Genomic DNA, 19,027 nt, shown 5'->3' on the forward strand with positions numbered 1-19,027 from the left:
GAAGGCATCATTGATAAAAAAGAGCAGCAATTTCTAGATGTTAAACACCCTACAATAGCAACACTTTATTTATTACCTAAGATCCATAAAAATCTGGAATGCCCACCGGGAAGACCCATTGTCTCTGGCATTGGATCTATGACTGAAAAGGCCAGTAGATATGTGGATGCCAGACTTAGGTATATAGTGGATGCTTTGCCCTCCCATACCAGAGACACTATGCATGTATTGAATAAAATTAACACACTGACTGTAAGACCAGAGTCTTTATTAGTAACGTGCGACGTGGAGTCTCTTTATACAAGTATAGATAAAAAGTGGGGCTGCAAAGCAGTGTCCTACTTCCTATCAAAAAACAAAGACCTAACAGATGAAACTAAACAATTCATCATTGACCTGTTGGAATTTGTATTAGAACACAACTACTTTGTCTTTGATGGAAAGTTCTACCTTCAGCTGTGTGGAACTGCGATGGGGACATCTTGCGCCCCTACTTACGCCAATATATACCTGGGCTGGTGGGAGGAAACTGTAGTTTTTCACAATAACCTTCTACAGTTTACCAAGTACATCACCCACTGGTCCAGGTATATAGACGATATCTTGTTTGTATGGGAGGGCTCTATAGAATTACTCCATGAATTCATTGCCATCATTAATGATAATCCTTTTGGACTATATCTAACCATGACATGTGATGAACATAAGGTAGAATTTCTAGATTTATCTATCCGTAAGAGTAACAATAATCTAGAGACAGAAACCTTTAGAAAGCCTACGGCTACAAACAATATCCTCAATGCTAACAGTTTCCACCACCCTAATACTATTAGGAGTTTACCAACTGGGGAGTATTTGAGGATTCGCAGACATTTTTCATCACTAGAATCCTTCCAAAAGGCTGCTGATGAATTAAGGAATAGACTACTTTTGAGGGGTTATTCTAGAAAGTCTCTTAAGAGAGCCTATCAGAAAGCATTATATAAAAATAGGGAGGAACTTTTAAGACCCAAAAAGATACAGTCCAACTCCAACCCATTAAGATTCATCTCCACATATTGTAACCAAAGCTAACAGGTATCCAATATACTATCTAAACATTGGCATATCTTACAACTAGATGAACAGCTTAATTCCATTATTCCACAGAATCCTTTGTGCACCTATAGACGTGCAAACAATCTAAGTGATCAACTAACCTCCAGCCATTTTGACAGAAATGCCAAAAAAGCTCCGATCTATAAAGGATCTATAGCATGTGGTAATTGTAAAAACTGCACATATATGGTTAAAAAGAAATATATGTTGGATAGATTTAACAGAAAATGGATGATTCAGAATCACATTACTTGTAAAACATCAAATGTGATCTATTGTCTATCATGCAGCTGCAACTGTTTTTATGTAGGTATGACCACTAGACAAATGGGGGTTAGAATCACTGAGCACCTTAGCAACATTAGAACGCAGTAAAGGATGTAGAAAAGGGCAAACAAATCACCAGTGTTGCCAGGCATTTTCTACACTGTCATGAAGGAAAAACTAATACTTTTAAGTTCTGGGGACTGGAAACAATACGCCCAGGGATACGTGGCAGGGATATGGAACAAGCCCTTTTGAAAAAAGAGGCAAGATGGATTTTTAATTTAAATGCTGTCATGCCCAATGGCATGAATGAGAATAATAATTTTTGGGCATTCCTCTGATTTTTTACTGTACATTTCATCTTTATTTCTTGTAAAGATATTGACTATAATTGATGATCATCAGCAAACCGAATTCTAATGTGCACCCAGAAAATTTCAGCAGAGGACATTATGATGTGCACAACGGATTACTTTATTAATTTGCTTACAAAAATATAATGATATAATGGATATGATATTCTATAGTTTGGGATTCTTGAATGATTACTGAACCATAGTGTTTAAGATGGTTTGCTTTTCTTCCTGTCTACCAATGTGTAGCAATCAATACCTAGGTGCTCTCATGCCCGATATCATATTGTACATAATACATTCTTAATATAAGGACCTATACATTTACCAACAATTGACATGCCAGGTATTAGTTTTGCAGTGTTTACCTATTTTAGTGGATATTCTTAAGGAAACAAGCATAACTTTGTTTTTCAATGTATTTGTCAAAATAAGAAGTATATTGGGTGTAATACTTAACTTTGTACCCTGTGATATATTGGTATGTTTCATTACTGACACAATTGGAATGAGTAATGGAATGATATAGCAAAGACCGAATATATCCATTTTATTATAGCTTATTAAGTATTATATGCCTCTTATAAATAAACCGTTAGTGCAATCAGCAATAATAAATTTAATAAATGAGCTATAGTTCACAATCCTGACTTTTTGGTACACTATGTATATGACACTTGCTTATCGCAATGGTAACAATTGTACCCAAGATATCACAAGCTCATGGAATTACTTTGGGTGCACATAGAATCGGATTATTCATAGTGATCGCAGTCACAGTATTTTCAATAGCCAATCCTCCCAATGATCGTAGATAACAAAAGGTTATCTCTGATTGGGCTTGCAGTAAGTTACTAGTAACCAATCGGCCACTGATTTCCAGCCCATAGCACGCTATTCTGAATCGCATGTGATTCGTTGAAAGATGGGCGTGCTTCAAACGCACGCTACGATTGGGCGGATAAAATAGGGGATGGGTTTATAAGGTGCTGTGAGCGAGTCACTCGTCCTGTCAAATTCAAATTGCACATTGAGAAAGGCCGCTACTCGGCCGAAACGCGTTTGTGCCCAGCATAACAGTATGCTTATTCAAGCATAAGTGTTTTTAATTGTTTTCTAATTTTGTAACTCACGCAATAGTCAATCCACTGCAAGGGACATGTGCACACAGAATAGAAGCCATCCCTGTCACCTGAAGCCAGTGTATCCTGTTACTGGCCAGGAATACAGGGGGGTGGTGGAATCTGTGTCTACTGTCTGGGTATATTGCAGTGTGATATTCACTGGTGTGAGTGTGGAGTGTTAGTGTGGGGCAATTTTGTAATGGTGAGAGTGTCATTTTTATTTACACTCTTTTTAATAGTGGTTCAATAAATAATAAGTTTTAACTTAATTATATCCTTTCTGAATAGTTGAATGCTTCAACATATTTACTCATAATCATAGGAATGAGTGCTAATTAACCCCTTCTTGTCCAGTCTCCCCCCTATCCTTATTTAAGCACCATAGCTATAGGTAACATATAATATATAACACATCCCTATTTTCCTAATGCATCTCCTAGCATTATTTCTCATTTAAAGGGACATGAAACACAATAATCCAAAGATTTACATTTATTGTTAAAATGTATTTCAAATTGCAATGTCGTACATAATCGTGTAACATAAAATGTTGTTTTCATGTCTATTTAAACCCTGCTGCTTGCTAAATAGTTTAGTTATCCTCTGCTTCTAATGAAATATCTCCTTATTTTAAATAATGTATTCTATTTCATATATCACAGCATTACGTTATCTAGCGTGATATTCATAGCTAGCAATATAGCACATACTAGTTTATAAAATATAAATACGTTTCTTATTGATATGCCAAGCTGTCAAATGAGTCCTTGTATTGGCTGACGTTTTTACTCAATCTCGGATGCGCCATGTTGCTTAAGAAGTCACCTGCCAAGCTGTCAAATGAGTCCTTGTATTGTCTGACGTTTTTACGCGATCAAGGATGCACCATGTTGCTTAAGACGTCACCTGCCAAGTTGTCAAATGAGTCCTTGTATTGGCTGTTTTTATGCGATCAAGGATGCGCCTTTGATTGGATGGCGTTTTTACGCGATCAAGGATGCGCCTTTGATTGGATGGCGTTTTTACACGATCAAGGATGCGCCTTTGATTGGATGGCGTTTTTACGTGATCAACGATGCGCCATGTTAATTAAGACGTCACATGCCAAGGTGTAAAAAATTGGATTACGTAGTCCCGCAATTTTTGAAATTGCACGTAACCCATGTTTGTGAATGAGAAGCCAAGTTTAAAACCATGTTGAGTATGGATTGTGTGAATCATGTACATTGTTGACCCATAGCTGATAAAGAACACAAAATTCTCTTTTGATGGCTGTCTCGTTGAATAAACGAATGAAAGCAAAATGTTTTCCTGCATAAGATATTTTGAGGCAAGTGCAAATCCATGAATATAGTCCATCTTGTTTAATATGTTTGTCAACAATATGTTTCTTTTTATGAATAATGACTGTGTTGTGTTTAATTTTCATCATATCGAATTCAGAAAGATGCGCTATTTTATTTGAATCAAGTAATTAGTATGCATTGACCTTTATCATATGCTAAATATATGAGATGCCTACTTCTTCTAGATGTTATGTTGTGGTATTTTTTATGAAAGGGTCATTATACACTCATTTTTAAAACACATATATGTTTTTTCTATCTATTTATATAGTCCTTTTTTTTATAATCAATGTCTAGTTTTGCTTATGTTTAAATAACATTGCAGTGATTTTCTGACTCCTCCCCAAGCCTCAAAGTTTGATGTGATTACAATCAGCTACCTTCTCCAGCTTGCTCCTGTTTGTGTAAAGGGTCTTTTCATATGCAAATGAAGGGGTATTGTCTTATTTCCCACTTGGAATGGGCTTTCCAGCTAACTTTTCAACATAGCTAAACAGATTTTCTAAGTAAGTCTTTAAACTGTTTTCTCATGGATTTTGATATCAGTATGTGGTCATCTTGTTGTTTATAGTAGTATCTGTTACATGCAGTTCTCTGAAAATGATTGTATACTGTCCCTTTAATGTAAATGTTCAGTATTGTGTCATGTTTGAGTTCCACATTGGTTAATCTGCAAATATATTAGTGTGAGCATATATTTCTAAAGTAACTCATAAAAGGACCTGAAACCATATTCCTTCTAAATGAAATGTCTTTCTTAAATAATTCAAACACAATAATGTCTCTTTAAGAAAATAGACTTTATTTAACACGTCAATAGAAATCCTATTCCAATATTTTCTTGTTTGAACAAGTACATGTAGATATACCAACAATCACAAAGGATTAGTATATGTTAGCATATGTAATTTTTTATGTTAAAATAGTTTTTATTGAATTAACATTTTCAAACAGAATACATGTCTTATGCAGTTAATTACAAAATCTTTTCCACAGGCACTGATATACAGTTACTAGAATAATGCATTATCAATTCCATAATCTTGTCGCTGATCTTTTTCCATATATCCTGAGTTGTCAATGCCAGTACATCATACCTGTTGTGTTTCTCATCAAGGACTACCAATACATTACTTATATTCTTGTTACAAAAAAGAAAGAAAAGAGAAGAAATAAAAAAGTAAACCCTAAAAATAGCAAAATGAACTAACAAACAAGACATTTGGTCCGATATGATCTATCGATCGTACATTACTGCAGTTTCTTGTAAACAGGTCCACCTATTTTTTCCTTGTGCTCTGTGGTTGTGGGGGACTAATAGTACCTCATCTATTCCCCTAGCTTCGTGCCCTCCTCGTTCCCACCAGCCCTCTGCCTAACTCTGTTCCTGTTTCTCTTTGAAATCGGATTCCCTAACTGCGTATATAGTGTTTGGTGGGGCTCTTCATGCTGAATGTAGTATCCAGTAAAACCAGATCTTATGGAATGTGTCAGTCGTGCCTAACATCATCGCTGCCGCTTCATGTAAGGAGTATGTTAGTTTAAATCTCTCTAGTATTTCATTCCATGTTGGTACTCCCTCCTTCCAATATTTGGCAATACTCACTCTCGTTATCGTGCAGAGTATTCTAATGAGAGTGTTAATATGTTTGTTAAGATTTGGTATGGGGGCATTCAGCAGTCCCTGAGATATAGATAACACCACCTGCTCCTCTAAGAGGAAGCTGAGATGGGACGAGAGTTTGGATCAGATGTAGGCCACTCTAGGGCACTCCCACCACATATGCATATAGGTACCAACCGAATTACAACCCCTATAACACTTTCTATTTCTGCCCTCTGTGTAATGTGAAGTTTTAATTGGCGTCAAATACCACCGAAAGCTGGTCTTTAAGCTGTTCTCTCGTAGGTCCACACTGATTAATCCCTTGCATGAAGAATAAAAAAGGTCCTGCCATTCTGGCATCTCTAGTGTAGAGTTAGTGTCTGTTTCCCATCTAATCATTATAGGTGTTTTAGTGCTACCCTCTGGAGCTTGTAAAGCCAAGTATAATTGAGAAATGGATTGTCTAGGTCTCACTTGTGCACTGCACAGTCTTTCTAGTATGGTGCTGGGTTGTTTACATATATTTGGGATGAATTTGTTTAGGGCAGAGAGTATTTGTAAGTATAGATACCATTTGGGTGATAGAGGTGTTAATTTATCTTGTATCTGGTTGAAAGTTAGTGGTTTGTTGTTCATTAGAAGGTCTCCCACCCTGTAAAGACCCTTATTTTCCCATTTATCTAGCTGTTTGCGATATTCCCTTGGGATAAGGTATTTAATTGGCATTTTGGAGGAGAATCCGGGCATCTTCCCCTTGCCATGCGCCATTGTCCTCCAATTGTCAAGTGATAATATCGTAACAGGAGAGTATTTTTTAGTTTGTTGTTGGAGTGTTGTTCTATCCCAGATCAGATCTCCGGATGATTCTAGATCTGCTATCCCCGCCTCTATCTCCTTCCATACCAAATTTCCCAATGAAGAGCCCAGAAGAGCATCTTGTGCTAATCTAGCTGCCTCATAGTAATTAAGCAAGTTGGGGACCCCCCCCCCCCCCCAGCTGTCTATGTTTAGTTAATATTAAGTGGGGAATTCTTGCCTGTTTCTTACCATTAATGAAGAGGTTGATGTCTGATTGTAGGGTTTTGAGATCATTTTTTAGGATTGGGACGGGCAAGGTCCTAAATAGATATAGGATCCTCGGTAATAGATTCATTTTTATGGCAGATATTCTACCATACCAGGAGAAGTTTAGTAGTTTCCATTTAGCAATGTCTGATCTTAGCTCTCTAAATAGGGGGAGATAATTTACCTTATATAAATCTGAGTATTGAGTCGGTATTTTTGTACCTAAGTATTTAATGTGTGTCTTAACCCAAGAAAATTAAAAGTTTAACTCAATTAGTTTTTTTGTGTGAGCCGGTAGGGCTATGGCCAATGCTTCACTTTTGTCCATGTTAATCTTATAGCCTGAAACCTGGGAGAACCTTTGTAATATGTCATATAACCCCGTGAGGGATATCAGGGGCTTGGTGAGTGTCAAGAGGACATCGTCCGCAAAGAGGGAAATCTTATAGTCTGTGTGTTTGATTTTGAGTCCAGTCACCTCAGTTGAGTGTCTGATATTGGCCGCTAATGGTTCCATACATAGGACGAACAGCAATGGGGAGAGCGGGCAACCCTGTCTCGTTCCATTTTTTATGTGTATAGTTTTGGAGTGATGTCCCATGGCCCTAACTGTAGCCGTAGGCTTAGAGTATATACCTCGCAAGGCGTCTACAAATGGACCTTTAAATCCCATTTTATCTAGGACCGCGAACATGTATGTCCAGTCAATTCTATCAAACGCCTTCTCTGCTTCCAATGAGAGGACCAGAGAAGGCGTTTTTGTCCGGTCAAGTTGGGCTATTGTTGCTATGATCCGTCTTACGTTGTCAAGTGCTTCCCTGCCCGCTATAAATCCCATTGGTCCGGGTGTACTATGTTCGGTAATATGTGTTTTAATCTATTGGCTAGAATTTTGGTAAAGATCTTTAGATCTTGGTTTATAAGGGAGATGGGTCTGTAGTTGGGACATCTTTGTGGATCTCTGCCTGGTTTGGGTATCACCACTATCCTGGCTCCAAGTAAATCGCATGGGATCTCATACCCCTGCATAATATAATTTGAAAATGTAACTATATGTGATGTCAGGGAATTTTTAAATAATTTATAGTATTCACCAGGTAGTCCATCTGGACCCGGGGCTTTGCCCGGTTTCAAATCTTTAATGGCCCCTAGTACCTCGTTGGCAGTTATCACCTGATTTAAACTATCTCTGTCTGTTTCTGTGATAGAGGGTAATTGGGCGTCATCTAGTAATTTTGTTAGTATGGATTCCGTGGTGGAGGAGTGGGTGACATGAGTTCCCTCATATAAGGTGCTATAGTATTGGGCAAAGCTATCCACAATTTCCTGTGGGTGGGAGGTTGTGGTGCCATCTTGTTTTTGGATCTGTGTTATGGAGGCTATTTTCACCCGTTCACGAATTCTGTTCGCTAAGTACCTGTCTGGCTTGTTTGCATATATATAGTAGTTTGTCTTGAGCCGGAAGGCTGCTTTGACTGCTTGATCGTTTAGAATAGTTGCTAGTTCTGTTCTTTTACCCTGAAGCTGTGTCAGTGTAGCTCTAGATTGTGTCAGTTTATGGTGCCTCTCTAATGTATCTATTTCTTTCTGTAGAGCTAACTTCTGTACATTCCGCTTTTTAAGAAGGATAGATTTTTCTTTTATCAGTAGGCCCCTTAGGTAGGTCTTGTGTGCTGCCCAAGTCATGATAGGGTTAACCGTTGTCTCTGTGTTTATGCCCCAATACTCTAGCATGTTATGTTCTACCGTCGCTCGGACCGTAGGGTCTCTTAGACAGATGGGGTCATATGTCCATGATCTGGTCCTCCCCGGAACTTGCATGTCGCCCAAGGTAAGCTGTACTATGGAGTGGTCTGACCACACACAGGAATGGATATTTGAGTTTATTAGGATGGGCCGTAGAAACTGACTGACAAATATATAGTCTAGTTTTCTGTATGTTTTGTGTGCCGCTGAGAAAAAAGTAGAGTTGTTTGTGTGACCATATAATGTTTTCCAGGAGTCTATTAGTGAGTTGGTAGCGAGATAGTCTTGTATTACCTTGATCATCTTACATTGTTTGTGTTGCTTGGTGGTATGTGGCGGGTTGTGTTTTTGAGATTGCAGTGTGAGATCTACATTAAAATCTCCAGCAAAGGAGGCGGGGCTAGAGCTTGAACTGAACGGACGTGCCTGAGGAGAGCTCCCAACCCTTAACATATAATATACCTCAAAGTTCAGAAATTATTATCTCAAGTTAATATATTTATATATTATAGTGACCATACACAACTGAGAGAACTGTGGGCAGAAGGCAAGAGAAGCCAAAAAACAGAAAGAATAAGAGGAAACCTTCTGCTGAGAGACGAGACCCGCTCTGGGCTGCTGCGGAGGGTAGAGGACCGGACCAGCATAACTACATCCCCCGGCAGGCAAACAACTAGAATCACTCTGGAGGGTCGGGGCTCCGCTCCGGAGGTCTAAATTGTGAGGCAAAAGGCAGGAAACAAAACTACAGATTGGACCATAGACTGCCGGCTGACAAGATCAGATCACCACACGCTACAATACAGATAGCCAGGACGCCCTCTTCACTAAGGACTTACCGAGACAAAAGCTGGCCTCCGGACAAATTGTCCCAGCAGACCGAGTGAAGCTCTTCGCATTAGAAACAGATCGGGACGAAAGTGGCGCGAAAACCCGCCATCTTGTTGGCGGCCCTACTCAATCCTCAAAGCGGTCCTGATCTGTGAAGGAGCAGACACAAGCGGAGGCAGCATAGTTCAGCAAAGGCACCTGGAGGAAGGTAAGAGTAAGAGATTGGCTCCGGTCCCCCTCACAATAGCGGATTCGGACGTGGGTCCCCATAGCACGTACTCAGAACTAAGACCCACGTGGAGACAAGAAGACAGGGCTAATTTATTTTAATCTCACCCTGCCAAGTTATAAAGCCTTAAAAACGAAAAACAACAAGCCATACATAATAAACTGCCAGTCAACATCATTACCCACAATAGATTGTTAGCAAGAAGTTTTTATTTGCACAGCGCAATACCCTGAACTTAAGGCAGGCCCCTAGCCAAATAAGTATATAGCTTGCACCGGGTACAACTGAGCAGGAGACTCTCATAGATGCTGGGCCTGGCATGAAGTATGCATATTCAAATAATCCTATTAATGATCTAATTTGTATTTAGAGTGACACAGCTCCTTTACATATTACCCCCTACTAGATACATCATTTATTCCTCCTAAACCTGAGAAGGAAGCACGAGAGGCTGACTTTATTTGGGAATCACCTTAGGAGTGTTAATAGAGGGTTCAGAGTTGCCAAACTGAGGAGCTGTTAAGTCCTAATAATCGGACTCTAGACCCCCCCTCCCTTTTCACAAGCTTCCCCACAGCTCAGAAGATGGATGCACATTAAGTGAGGTGGGGTGGAAATAGGGTGGACCCCCAAAAAGGAAAGCAAAAAATCACACATGCAAGAATTACCCCCTAACAAATGATCTAGACGTAGTAATTAACTTTTTTCAGCGACAACTCTGAGTGGATCATCTGATTAAAGCTCTCATTTGTTTTACTATACTCTCATCTGGTATACTCTCATAAACACTGCATGATGAAGAACAAAACACAAACTGTCAAGGAATGCCTCTCTAAATCCCAACTCAAACAAAAACAACTGAACAAAGGCTCCCCTTCACAGGGGGAAACTCTGGAAGCTAGCATGTCAGAGTCAACAGCAGCGCTCCCCACTGAGAATCAAAATAAGGAACTGCTCTCTCAAATTAAATCTGTCTTTCAGGAAGAATTGAAATCTGCACTGTTTGAATTACGGCAAGATATTAAAGAAATAGGTACCCGCACAGCGGAACTAGAAGAGAAAACAGACGCAATAGCAGAAGAGCTCCCTAATATACAGAAAGTCATGTCTGATCATGAAGAATACATACACAAATTGGAAGAACAAATAGAAGATCTCGAGAACAGATCCCGCAGATCTAATCTGCGAATCAGAAATTTACCAGAGTCTTATAAAAACCTGAATGACACCATGACTTTGCTTTTCCAACAACTGGTTCCAGATGTGGAGACAGACAAACTCCTGATGGACAGAGTACATAGGGCCCTCACCAAGCCTCAACAATCCACCTCAAGAGACATAATCCTTAAAATGCACTATTTTCATGTAAAAGAACTTATCCTTAGGGAGGCACGACAACTACAAACGATTAAATTTGAAGGTCATGTAATACAAATATATGCAGATGTTGCCCCAGTCACTCTGAGGAAAAGAAGAGAACTCAGACCCATTACATTGGCTCTCACAAAAGCCCAAATAAAATACAGATGGAACTTTCCCTTTAAATTGGCTTTTACGCATGCCAACATGACCTACACTTGCTCCACTCTAGGTGAAGGAACAACTATTCTGCGCAGACTAGAGATTCCTTTTGAGTCTCAACAAACTACACCTAACCCGACTTCACAGAGGAAACCTATCCAAAAAGAATGGACACCAGTGGGCAATCCCAAAAAACAAAGAAAATTAAAGAATTTGACAAATTATCATTCGGACTCTGAATCTCAAATGGAAGAAGAATGTTCCCCAACTTGACCTAGTGAGAGGACTAGATAAGTACTATACTTATTTTGCTTTAGTCTTGAGATGTGATAGCCAGAGATACTCGGGCTTCACAAATTCATATTGCCCTGACGGGGTCTTTAAGCAGGCCCACTGCCTCCTAGACAGGCATTGGTTAGATCCTAATGCCCAATAGTAACCACCATGGGCTGTGTTTTGGACCCACTCAGGGGCTGTTGCTGTTTTTGTTATTCTGATAGTTATTACTATTGTTGATGTAACTGTTGTTAACACTGAATCCAATTTTCTCCCCCCTCTCACCCCATACCTTCCCTACCTTCCCCCTCATGCAACAAATATCTAAAAACAGACATACTCTCCACCTATATGTCTACCCCTTCCTCTCCCTTCCTCGCTTCCCTTCCCTCACACAGCACTTTCTGCATATACCACTCTCATACAACACTAGACCCTACCATACAGCGTGGAAATGTTGGAGTCCTCTTGAAGCTCACTTATCCCTCTCACCCTTCCTCCACCCACCTCTCCCTATCCCCTCTATGACCAGGAGTAACTGAGGCTATTGGTATCCTTCCCCAACCCCCCCCCCCCATATACAGCAAACTTCTAACACTCCCCAACCATTTGTCTATCCCTTCATATCCCCTACCCGCTATCCTTTCTCACTGAGCCCTTCTGGAGCTCACCTAACCCTCTTACCCTTCCTTACCCACCTTTCCCTATTCCTCCTAAGATTGGAAATCACAGTGGCGTTTGATATCATAAGGTCCACCACCCTCCACCCTACACCCATTACATTATTACAAGAATCCCTGGCTGGGGATATTAACATTAGGTTTAAAATTATTTGTTTTCTTTTCATTTATGTACTAAATGTTCGGATATGTCAACAATCATATGTGGTCCACATAATGGATCTGTACTATTTAATAAAGGTTCTTCTCTGTTATTTAGACTTTCAAGGTGTTCCCATAAAGCTGAGGTGCATGCCTTCTGTTCAGTACAGCCTATCGATGCTACTACTTGAGCTTCAGGTGGGTCCCGGCTCTCTCCCTCAGAACTGCAAGAGGCAGATTGTTTTCATGCTCACTACAAACAACATACACTATCTTCTCTATATCCTCTATGTGACACTCTATAGGCCAGGTGATATTGATATACTTTGTATTTTCACATGTCTATAAAAATTCTCTCACACAATGTCAGAGGACTTAACTCTGACATCAAGAGGAAAAAAGCAATTACCACTTATAAGTCATTACATGCCCATATTGTTATGATACAAGAGACCCATTTCTCTAGAAATTTCACTCCCAAGTATTGGGATAAATCATACACTACACAATATCACGCTGTAAGTGGGAAGAAAAAATGTGGGGTAACTATATTATTACACTCCTCTCTGAACTTCAAGGAGGAAGAAATCATTAGAGACAAAGAAGGAAGGTTTCTAGTGGTGAGAGGCTTAATTCAAAACACTCCAATCCTATTAGTGAATGTCTATGCCCCCAATGAACATCAGGCATCATTTCTGACAAAATTAAGTAAACTACTGACTCAATGGAAAAGACACAAAATCATTATGGGGGGTGACTTCAATCTATCTCTAGACCAGACACTAGACAGGTCCACTAATAAAACTTCACAATCACGACCCCCTAGCTCCTCTGTAAATATCTTAAAAGATTTCTCCCTAGATCATAACTTAATTGACAGCTGGCGGTCCCTGAATGATAAGGTTAGAGATTACACTTATTTTTCCCCAATGCATGGCACCCAATCTAGACTGGACTACATTTTTCTAAGCCAAATCCTGCTACCACTTTTGTCCACAGCTAAGATCCTGAATTGTCCCTGGTCTGACCACTCTATAGTGGAAGTCACCATATCGGGGGTACTAAACCCAAACAGAACCAAATCCTGGTCCCTAAACACTAAGCTATTACAAGATGCTTTAACTTCACAAAAAATTAGAGATCAAGTGAGCGAATTCATAAGACTTAACTCAGGCAGCATTTCTAATCCTACGTTTGTCTGGGGAGCATTGAAAGCCTACATTAGAGGCAGCTTAATTGCAGAAGCTAGCAAACAAAACAAACAAAATAAAGCTAAACTCGTACAACTACAATCAGAAGCTAATATACTGCGAACACAATTCACGGCTAATACCAGCAAAAAAATAAAAAATAAACTTAAAGCTATAAATGATGAGCTCGATAAGCTCTTAAATAAAGAAGCAGTCAGATCAATTAGACAGCTAAACACCCACTACTACATACACGGGAATAAACCCGATAAAATGCTAGCTAATAGACTTAAAGAAATTACCAGAAACACTACAGTACCACAACTTCAACTACCTGACAACAAAAACACTAATGACCCACTTAAGATTGCCAATGCTTTTGCTGACTACTACAGCGCCCTCTATAACCTTCCCGCAGGTAAGAAAGACATTGATAGTTCCAAAGACTTAAGCTCATTCCTAGGCCCCAGCAAGCTTCCGACAATCACTGAGGAGGAACGCAACAACTTAAACGCACCCATATCTGAGTTAGAGATTAAAAACACCATAAAAACTCTAAAAAGCTCCAAGACACCTGGTCCGGATGGATACCCAGGAATTTTTTATAAGATATTTCAAGAGGAAATCACACCCCTCCTCTCTCAAATGTTTAATTCTATAATGCAAAAGAAAGAAATTCCTAAAGAAATGCTTATGGCAAGAATAGCAGTTATCCCAAAACCAGGAAAGAATAAGCAACACTGTCAGAACTATAGACCCATCTCATTGATAAATCAAGATGTCAAAATTTTCACTAAAATCTTAGCAAATAGATTTAACCCCATACTCGAAAGGCTAATTCACCCGGACCAGGTGGGCTTTATCAGGAATAGGGAAGCCCCAGATAACACACGTAAAATAATAGACCTGATCAATTTGGCCTCAGTAGAAAAAACGCCTTCTCTGCTCCTCTCTTTGGATGCAGAGAAGGCGTTCGATAGGATTAACTGGAAATATATGTTCGCGGTGCTAGAAAAAACAGGGATCTCGGGGGCATTCTATGATGCTCTCACGATGCTATATTCCCACCCCTCAGCCTTTATTAAACTGTCAGGATATCAATCTAAATTTGTACAGATTAGGAATGGGACTAGACAGGGGTGCCCCCTGTCCCCACTTCTGTTTGCTCTTTGTATCGAGCCATTGGCCATCCAGATCAGAAATAATCCTGACATCTCGGGTATACGACTGGGAGACAAGGAATATAAAATCTCGCTATTCGCGGATGATATCATATTATTTTTGACTAAACCCCTACTCTCCCTCCCCCCGTTATATGCAATGTTGCACCAATATGGAACCCTATCGGGGTACAAAATAAATGGAGATAAATGTGAAGCGCTTAGTATTAACCTACACACCAAAAAACTCCTAGAAATTAATTTCTCATTTACATGGGCGAAGAAAAAACTTAAATACCTAGGAATATATCTCACAGCAGACATTCATTCCTTATATCAAGCAAATTACCCCCCAATGTATACACACATTAGGAACCTGATCACGAAATGGTTGAAGCTTAAAATTTCTTTTTATGGTAGGATAATATCCACAAAGATGACCTTACTCCCGAAGCTTTTATATTTATTTCGATCCCTACCAATTACTGTCCCTATAGCGGAACTTAATGCCCTACAGAAGGATATCTTGCGTTTTATGTGGCAGGGGAAACGGGCCAGAATAAATAAAAGAATCATGTGCACACATAGAAGGGAGGGAGGCGTAGGTCTCCCTGACCTGATCTCCTACTATTACTCGGCCCGCATGGCCCAAACAACACATTGGTTTAAACAGAAGTCACAACCTTTATGGATAGAGATTGAATCACAGATTGCTAACACAAATCAACTCTCTAGGTTACTTTGGACCCCAAAAAAACTCAGTACCGCTCCACTACTTAAATTTGTAGCAATATCCCACACAATCTTCTTGTGGAATAAACTGATTACCAAATTCCCCATAGTTCAGAACAACTCTAGGTTGACTCCCTTAGTATTACCACAGACCACAATAGAGTCAAATATACAAAACAAATGGGCTAATAAGGGACTTTATAGGATTGCTGATGTATACATAGATGGAGGCTTCCTCACATACGAACAATATAGAGACATAGACCCACACAATAGAAATATATGGTATCACTACTTGCAGCTAAAATCCAGAACAAGAGAAATAACAGGGCTCTTGAGACTGTCAGTGAGTACAGCTTTTGAGTCAATATGCCTGTCCGGGGAGATGACGCATGGGACAATCTCCCTACTATACCCTACATTCAATAACCAATTTAGAGAAACAAAATCCCCAAATATAGTGAAGTGGGAACAAGACTTAAATAAGACCTGGCCTCTTGAAACTTGGAAGACTAACCTAGCAAAAGGTCTCTCGTTTACACACAATGCCATCTTGAAGGAGAACTACCTTAAGGTAGCGTTCAAATGGTACATTTACCCAACTAGATATGGAGACTCGAATAAACCTTCCATAAACTCCTGTTACAGAGGTTGTAATGATAGGGGCACGTATATTCATATGTGGTGGGAGTGTGGTGGGGCTAGAGAGATATGGGGAAAAACCTCAGAATACCTCAGTTCAATATTCCATAAGAACATCACATTATCCCCCGAACAGGCATTATTACACTTCCCGATTCCTAACATTCTAAAACAACACCAAAAAATAGTGATGACCATCTGCACAGTAATCAGAATCTGTATTGCTCAATACTGGAAAACAACACCTCCGAGCTTCACATTTATCAAGAATAAAATCATTTACCACTATGAAATGGCTAGTTTAGCAGCAGATACCTTAAATACGAAGGAGGAATTTATTGCCCAATGGGAACCTTTCATTATGTACCATGAAGCCAACAGGCAAAGAATTACAGAGACATGTGGGGTTAGTCCCACAGACACAAGAGAGATGGGGAGAGAGCCGGGATCAACTGTCAACGGATAACCATTGTATATGTTTATCACTTGTATTATTCTGAAAGCATAGACTGTTGACTACTTAACCCTTATGTTCTAGATTTCGTAAATTAGGATATGTTATGTTCTGAGTTGTGGCTAACTGTACTAAGAATCTAAGACACCTACGGACTTTAGAGTAAGAACACCTGAACTTTTGAACCTTAAAACTGTTAAAGAGAGATATGAACCTGACAACATTTGAAATGCATTTATTGTACTTATATGCTGATTGTACATGTCTGAATTTGTTATGTTTTTTTTGAACTAAAATTAATAAAACTTTTTTCAAAATAAAATCTCCAGCAAAGATTGTCCTAGTCTGAGACCACCCTGTCAAGAGATGTGTGATTTGTCTGAAAAAGGCATCTTGTTTATCGTTTGGTGCATATATATTGCAAAATATTATATCGGAATTTTGGATCTGGCCTTTCACAATGAGGAATCTGCCCTCCCTGTCTTCAACTGTTTCCTGATGTGTAAAGGGTAGGGAGGAGTGTATCAATATGGATACCCCGCGTTTTTTAGACTCAGAGGTTGAGTGATAATGGTGGCAGAAATCTTTAGTCCAGTATTTGGGTATTTGGGAGTGTAGAAAATGTGTTTCCTGGAGAAAGATCACATTTGCTTTAAGAGACATATTGCGTAAGTGCCATTCTGCGTTTAATGTCTGAATTCAGTCCCCTTACATTATGTGAAATTAAGTTAACAGACCAGGAATCCATCTATCTCGGTGGGTGGGTGTTTGCTGTGATTTTTGAGGTTTTCTGTAAGTGGTGCACAAATAGAATACAGGATGCCGTGATCCCCAGTCTGTAAACTACAAAATGTGTTGCATAGTAAAACTTATTATCCCTCACCTTGAATCTCCTTCCCCGTTCCCTGCATACCTTTGAGGGGGTCAAGAAAATGCAGTAAGGTTGTGACCAAATGAACATAGCTGTTGTATTACATGAGTATTCCCATACCGGATCCTTAACAGCAACTAAAAAAAGAAAAAAATTAGAACAATACAAATAACAAAACATAATAACTGAGATGTGTATAGTATACACTACATCTATGAACATTCTAGGATTGCATACTGGGGTAAATGTGCATTACAAAACTGTGTACATCATAAAAGATAACTATATCATTAATAAGAGTAAATAAATTGTTTTTGGTTGACTTAAATCTAGCCATTAACTTGTGGATGTTCAACCATCCCTGGACAGTCCCGGTTCATCCCCTATGATGGGGGTTAGTAGGAATTAACATCTTAGCCACTGCCTGTTTACTTATCTCTAAATGGGTAGAGTCTCATAGGCAGGACAAAATGATCTTACATATAATAGCATACTTATCTATTAACCATCTGAAGGGGTTAGGATCTCTCCTTTCGGAGTACCTCCATTTTTGAACAGTCCTGGTTAGCCTGTTCTCGTAGGGAAAAAACAGGAGAGAATTTTGTTCGTCGTGTGAAATCAGAGTCCCAAGTCCCCTCAAGTTTTCTGCTTCTTTTTTACAACCTTGGTCCATCTGTCCCTGGCGGGGAGTGGCTGACGAGAGGTTTGGTGATTTGCTTCCTGTTCCAAGGATGGAGACGGCAGATCAGGGCATTCAAGTTTCAATATTTTGCATGTAGTTGGTATTTCTGCAGGGTCTTTAAGTGATATCGTTTTCCCTTCATATAAGATATTAAGTGAGAATGGGAAACCCCACCTGTAGGGTACTTGAGTCTTTCGTAAGAGCTGTGTAAGGGGCCGCATAGTGCTGCGTCTTTGGAGAGTTCTCAGGCATAAATCTTGAAAAAACTGAATAACCGAGCCTTTGAATTTGAAGGTGGGATTGTGTCTTGCTGCTGATAAAACTTCTTCTTTATCGCGGAAGCGAAGCATCTTGATTATAATGTCCTTAGGTGGGTCTCCCTTTTTGGGTTTTGCTCTTAAGGCTTTGTGTGCTCTGTCCATTTCAAATTTACCTTCTTCTTTGTTATCCGTGATGGCTTGAAACAGCTGCAGGAGATACTCAGGTAGCTCTGATGTTGTTACTGTTTCAGGGACCCCTTTTAATCTTAGATTGCACCTGCGGCTCCGGTTTTCCAGATGCTCCATTTTGTCTTGTATTTCGGCTAGTTCCTGCTGCTGTGAGGTCATATGTTGGGAAAGAATAGTTATATCTTCGGAAGTGGTTTCTTCTCTTTCCTCCAGAGAGTCAATTCTGGTGACTAAGTCCAGCATATCTTGTTTGATCTCTGTTAAGCTGTTGGTGACCGTGTCCTGTAATGTGTCCATCTTCTCCCACATTTTGTTGAAAATAGCGTTGATATCCTGCTTAGACATAAGATTTTTAAGGTCAGCCTTGGTTGCAGGTGTTTGATCCATGTTAGTATCTAGAGATTCAGTGTCAGATTCAATTTCTTCCTCCATTAGCGGCGTTTCTGTGTTTTGATTTTTGTCCCCTTTGGAGGACTTAAAAAAAGGGTGCTGTGTGGGTAGTTTTGTTCCCACACCTGTCTTATTCTGTTTCCTGGCAGACATGTCTGTGTTAGATTTTGTTTG

Source organism: Bombina bombina, chromosome 9 (genome assembly GCF_027579735.1).
Source record: "Bombina bombina isolate aBomBom1 chromosome 9, aBomBom1.pri, whole genome shotgun sequence".
Classification (NCBI taxonomy): Eukaryota; Metazoa; Chordata; class Amphibia; order Anura; family Bombinatoridae; genus Bombina; species Bombina bombina.